At 39.9% G+C, this 6,669-nt stretch overlaps 1 long non-coding RNA gene across 1 annotated transcript; it reads right to left on the minus strand.

The window, feature by feature from the left end:
• Positions 1 to 2,255: 2,255 nt before the first annotated feature.
• Positions 2,256 to 3,310, minus strand: LOC109117500. Its single transcript, XR_002024801.1, has 3 exons — positions 3,245 to 3,310; positions 2,419 to 2,506; positions 2,256 to 2,335 (listed from the first exon to the last, which is right to left on the minus strand). It is a non-coding gene; the product is annotated as an uncharacterized LOC109117500 (long non-coding RNA).
• Between the last annotated feature and the right edge of the window lie 3,359 nt (positions 3,311 to 6,669).

Here is a 6,669-nt window from a genome sequence, read left to right on the forward strand (position 1 = left end):
CATCTCTTTTTACTGTTTCTTTTTGAGCAAGTTAGGTAACCTCTCTGGGCCTCCATTACATCAGAAGTAAAATTACAAGTGTCTACTTCCTGGATTTAATATGGGGATTAAATTAGATGATGTACATTATACCTTATGACAGTTTGGGGACTTAATAAGTGCTTGATAAATATTTGCAGCTACTAATAGTGTTTTAGTTGTCAGAAGGAGTTGCAGGCTATTTTTCAGTAGCCCCTAAATGAATCATTTATTTTCTAGGGTCTGGCTACCGCACAATTTAAAGGTTACAAAAGCCTCATTCCTAGACATAACAAGTGGCCAATCAAAAATATTTCTATCCCATAGGCAGGATTTGCAACCAGAGCCACAAGTTCAAATAAACACAATTGATTGTTTTAAGAAGGAAAGAAGGGAGGGAGAGACAGGAAAGAAAGGTTCTTTCTTACAAAGCAAAAGGACTACTTTTTCCACCCTCTTTTGGTAATGGAGATTGAAACCAGGGCCTTTGGGACTTCTCTCTGAACTGCATCTCCTGCCCTCCTTTTTATTTCTATTTTTATTAGTATATATTTTCCATACATAATGATCACATTCATCATGGGGAATTTGTACATAATACAGTATATCTTAATCCTTTTTTCCCATATCCCTCCCCTCCCTTCAATTCTTTTTCCCCTCTCCACTTACAAAAGCTGTTTCCATTTTTGCCTTCCATTCTCTGTTTTTAAAACATCTTTTCCCTTCCTTCACCTCCTCTTCCCCCACCCCACCTTGTTCCCATTCTCATGTGAACAGGTTCTTCCTCAAATATCTATCCTCCATTCTGCTCCTTATTTACACTTTGGATTCCTCACATAAAAGAATGTGATCTTTAAACTTGTGTATTTATTCAATTAAGATTGTGGTCTTGAGATGGTCTAAAAATGTCTCAAGCACTTGCCAAGCCGCCCATGCTGTGCTTGAACTTGCTTCAGCCTCCCTGAGTGCTGGGATTGCAGGCATATGCCACCACACCTGCCTTATCATGTGTTTCTTTTAAAGAGGGAGACAAAGTGAGATTTTATATACCTAGAAGGTAAGGCTACCTGACCATGAAACCAGAGGCTGGAGCTACTGGGGTGGCTAAGGCATGCCAACAGCTACCAGACATTAAAAGAGAAAAAGAGCCACTGTCCCTTAGAGCCAGAGGGAGCACTGCCCTGCTGAAAGCCCATTTGCGGTCACTGGTGCTGACTTCAGACTTCTGGACTCCAGACTGTGAAGGAACAAGATTCTGTTGTTTTAAACCATTAAGTGTATGGTAATTTATCACAGCAACTTTGGGAACTGATAAAGCTATACAAATTGGTGCATGTATGGCTGGGAGAATCCTCTAGCTAACAGGTGGGTTTGAGCTAAGTGTCTGAGGGTTAAGAGGGAGCAGCTGAGAGGTGGGGAGAAACACCAGGAAGAGGGGCTGCTGTACACACTGGGAGGAGCCGAGCTCTAGAAATGGCCAGGAGGGAGAAGTCCAGTTCCAGCCCTCTCTGGCTCCTGGATGAGCACAAAGAGTCCTCTCCCCTGGAGGCACCTTTAGGGGAAGATGAATCTAGAAACTCAACATCTGGAGTCTAGAACTTTATTTATTCATTTATTTATCCATTCATTGTGGTAGATATGTGGCATTGTGGGTATAAGTTTTCTACTGTTCATCCACTGATTTCTTTAGAATAACAGTACATTTTTAATAAACAAGGTCAACTTGCTGGGGATTTAGCTCAGTGGTTCCACCGCCTGCCTGGCAAGTGCAAGGTCCAGAGTTGGATACCAAAATAAATAAATAAGTAAATAAATAAATTTTCACTGTCAACCTTAGATTTTCAGACATAGCATATTATATATTCCCACATTGCCAATAGGGATAAATCCTGGTTTTAGAAGGCCTGAATATTATGCATTTTGATAAGCCAGAAATTAAAAAACAAAGCTACAACCAAAAATTGAACATGGCCATAGATACTAATTTGGAACAAAAACATAAATAAAATAAAATAAAATAAAGCTATCTAATACCACAAACATCACAAAATCTAGAAAAATGTATTTCCATTTAATATGTCTATTTTTTCTACATTTTTGGCTGCATATTCTGAAAACATTTACAATAGTCATCTTAGATTAAGGAATATAAAACAACAACATGTATTTTTAAATTCTACTTCATTGTATGGCAGTATGATCATTGGTTAAATCAAATTACTCATACAACATACACTGTCTTGGTAAACATGTCATCTGTTTCTTAACTTTATTTCTCCTCTTTGCTAAATCAGTGGCAATTTTGTGTGCTTTTCATCTGAAACCACCAAAGGAACAATATACATCAATATTGTAAAGATACAATGTAGCCTTTAGGATATATAAAACATAAGCCCTCACCTATAGACCTATACCACTGGTAATGAAGCAACAGCTTTTTCCATGCCAGACTGGAATTCTGGTAAATTCATCTTCACTTGATTCACAGCTAAAAAGGAAATATGGGTGCATTTATAATTGTATATACTGCATTACCAAAAATACACCTGACGGGGAACTTTTCCCTTCACCTAGGCTTTAAAGAGCACCAAACCTTCTATTCAAAAATTTTCACAACTGAGTTTTTTGGAGAAAGGTTCAAATTATGTTCCTCCTCCATCGCCCATGTGTGATCTGTGTCAGGAACATAGAACATGTTCATATCATGAGCCAACTTCTGGCTCTGGACAAGGATTTACAAAGGAGAATGGACCAGCCCAGCAAGGAGCAGGAGCAATCCTAGAAGCCATTCTCTCACGAGAAGCCCTGAAAATAATGAGCTCTACACAGAAGTGATTACAATCAACATAAACATATTCCTCTAAACCCCAAATAAATGTATTCCTAACTGAACATCCCTTTGCCAGAACCCAGAATCCCTGTAGCTCTTTCAATACCACCCAATTCAAGGAAAATTGCTATGGGGAGGAAAACAGAGGAGGAGGAGACAATATCCCATGTTGGGGGCAAATGTTTCAAAACCACAACCATATGACCACATTGCTAAATTTCACTTGGTTTCACAATAAATCTACTGCTGGTTTCAGGGTTTACAACATGCTCCAAGAGGCTACCTTCTTAGCAACAGTAATTTGCAAAAACTAAATCATTCAGATCTGAGGTCTGACCTGTTTCATCAGAACCTGAAACACTTCTTTTAAGTCCTATCCCCTGCCAAAAAACCCACCTTTGTTTGCTATCCTGAAAATTGCCAGGCCTGGACATACTGGTGTGAGTAGATTCTTGAAGCAGATCCTACAAATGCAGATGACTGTCAAGGCCTTGTCACTCTGATGGCATTAGTAATGTAATCTGACATGCAGTGTCCTTCCACGTTCATTTTGCATCTTTATGGAAGTCAGTATGTCTTAAAAACAAAAAATGAATATATCAGCTTTTACTTTGCATAGACAGAAATCAATATCAATAGATAAGATCAATAGATATGAAATGCATAGTTGGGAAGTGCAGCAGGTGTAAACCAGATGTGCAAACTGGCAGGAACAGATCATAGGCTTTGCAAACCACCCAACTCTTGTCAGTTTTTGTCTTATCCATGGGAAAGTCAACATGTGCTTACAAAATGGTGCTTCAGTGCTGGAAAAGCAGACAAATCAGAACTGCTGTTTCCCAGGTCCACAGGAGCATGCTGGGTCAGATCAAAAGACATGTTTCCAGTTAATTTATAAACCAGTGTCTTCAGCCTCAGACTGCATTAAAATACTCTGGGGTCCAAATGAGGAAAATAGCAGAAATGGTGAGGATGGCAGAGAATAGCCTATCCCCTTCCTCACAAGGAGGTCACAGCCCCAGCGTCTTCCATTCCTACTCACCACCCTTAGCCTGCAGGCTACGAAGTAGCAACCACTACTTCCCCACTTTGCTATCTCTGATTTCTTCAGATCATGGACCAACCAGAGTCAGAGGGCAGCTGTCCCAGGGTATAAGCACCCCCGCAAAGGCCTCATGCCTGGTACAAGTTCTGAGCAGCTGCTTTTAGAAAACTCCCGTAAGAGAATGAACTCCTATTCCTGCTCTGATGGTAAGAAATTCAGTCAGCCTAGTTAGCATTTGGTGCAGTAATTAATCTCCCAAAGGCTAAAAGACATGGCATTAAATCTGTGTTCAGGTTATAGAGCTACACTCATGTGGAAAAGTTCAATGTCCTTACCTTAACACTTACTCTAAAAGCTGTCCTGATACATCAAAAGATTTAATTAATTTTGATCTTTTATTAGCTAAAGGGGAAAAATGAAGATAAAACAGGAATATGGTTTAAAAAGAAATTTCGACTCAACTACATTACCCAAATTATCCTATGAAAACATTGCAAGGACTACCTTCATCGGGGGAGAGGATTTTAAAATGTTTATTATAAATTGTACAAAGCTAGGAAGGTAGGTCCAGGTTGGGGCTTTTGGGAAATATGTGTTAATACATATTTTCGTTAATCAGAGGGGGATATATGTAAAAGAATGGTGGCGCATTTGACACATGCTTCAGGAAAGGAATCTGCCTTCACTGAGTGCTTTTTGTGTACTTTCCCACTCCTTGAAAAATTGCACCAAGAAGCATGTGCACTCACCATTTTAAACTGAACCCCAAAGAATCGAAGGCCCTGAAGCTGGTAATACTAAGCCAGAATTCAAACCCAGATCCATCTGTGTGCAATACTCTGTCTAACCATGTTACCTTCCTAGAGCTCTCGGCAGCCCCATTAGTCCAACTCAACCTATACTACCAACCCCATCCTCTGGGTCCAGTCCTTGAACTTCCTTCTCATGAATAAAGCACTTAGCCTATAAGTAGGGCTAAGATTTTAAGTTTTGAAGCCCTAAGAGATCGTCCTCCATTTCCATGAAATTGCAAATGCCTAAACGTTTTTGTGAAGGGAATTTAGGATAAAGTAAAATCCTGTAAATGGGTTGTTTCTGTTTACCTGGTCCCCCCGCACCCACACACACACTCACACACCCAAAGTCTCTCCCAACCTGTGACGACGTAGTCTAGGCTGGGCCAATCACTGTCCTAGTCCCCCTCCACAGCCACTGGTCCATAGGCTAGGACACTGTCAGACTTTGAAGCTCAATTCAGAAATGGCAGCCTGAGTCACCTGCCCTCCCCAAACCACTCCTAGCATCCTGGGATACCCACTCTACACTGTTGCATGGGTGAGGAAGAACTTTTATTTTGTTAGAGCCATTGTATTTTAGAGTCTATTTGTTATGGAAGCCTACACTAAAGAAGAATAGCCATCAATTTTCTCTCTTACTCCTAGATTCTCCCCTTTAGAATGCTCCCAGGTTTCTAGAAATTTTATCAGAGCTTCTTTCAAAACCATGTGAGTGGAGCATTACTCAGCCATAAAGAGAGATAACTTGAGTCATTTGTAGGAAAATGGATGGCTCTTGAGTTGATAATGTTAAGCAAAATAAATTAGGCACAGGAAGTTAATTATTGCATTGCTTCTCTTATATGATAATTTCAAAATTTATAAATAATTTAAAGATTGAATTAAAGGAGAAATGCTAGGAAACAGCAAGGCAGACAGTTTGGAGATGAAGAAGAAGATCTGGGGAAGGAGGGATAGAAGACAGAAGAAGGGGATCAAAGTAAAAATGAAAAAAGAAATAAAATCTTTGTGAATCTACAGCTGTACTAAATAATGTGCAAGTGGCCACTTTGACAAATAATAAAAATATATTTACCAAAACTATATAAAAATAATATAATCATTGTCCTTTCTTCTACCAAATTCTTTGCAAGAATCTGGTATAAGTTTAGATTTACCGAAGAGCAATCTAACCTCAGGAAAAAAATAATAAGTATTTTTTTTATTTAATAGTGACCCCATAATGGAAAAAGATGAAAAATATTGCCCTTACATATTCCTCATAAAGCCATAGATAGTATCTCTCCTTCCATTTTCACTTTTCCACTGGAGAAAGTCATCAGACTGTCCATTGAATTCATTGAAAAGCTGAGGCAGAGTTTGGATTCCCATTCTATAAGCAATGAGTTTAGAAACTCTAATTTGACTTGTCTTTAGTGATTTTGGCCCTGTCCTCACTTGCTGTATGCTTTCCTGTGGTAAATGAGCCAGAATAAGTGAAGCCCAGTTACAGCATCTAAAATCTCCTTGCAGGTAAACTTAATGGACACTTTGTGCATATCAGTAGTTTAAAACTTGAACTACTTTGGATCTCAGGACTGACTGCAAAGCCCATTTTACCCAGAGTGCAATGGTTTCCCAAAAGGCTTCTGAGCCAGCAGCGTCAGCATCCTTGGAGGCTCCTTCAAGAGGCCAGGCTCAGGCTCCACCCAGACCGGCTGACTCAGAACTCTGGAGCAAGATCTACACTGCCATGTGAGTGCTTTGTCCTCATGCCCCACAGCAATGGGCCTCTGTGATCAAAGACTCCCAGGTCTGCCTTTCTCCAGTAAAAGACACTAAGGCTCCTTGGAAAAATGACTGACTCTAGGACTGGGACCAATGAACCTGGGGCTTCTGGTAATTGGTAATGAAAGAAAATAAGGGCGTGTGCACAACAAAATGAGGCTATAGAAAAGATTCGGAATAGCCAACCGAATGAGCTCCCAGTGGCCAACGCT

The sequence above is a fragment of the Fukomys damarensis genome, unplaced genomic scaffold, assembly GCF_012274545.1.
Source record: "Fukomys damarensis isolate Sample0158 unplaced genomic scaffold, DMR_v1.0_HiC HiC_scaffold_26, whole genome shotgun sequence".
Taxonomy (NCBI): Eukaryota; Metazoa; Chordata; class Mammalia; order Rodentia; family Bathyergidae; genus Fukomys; species Fukomys damarensis.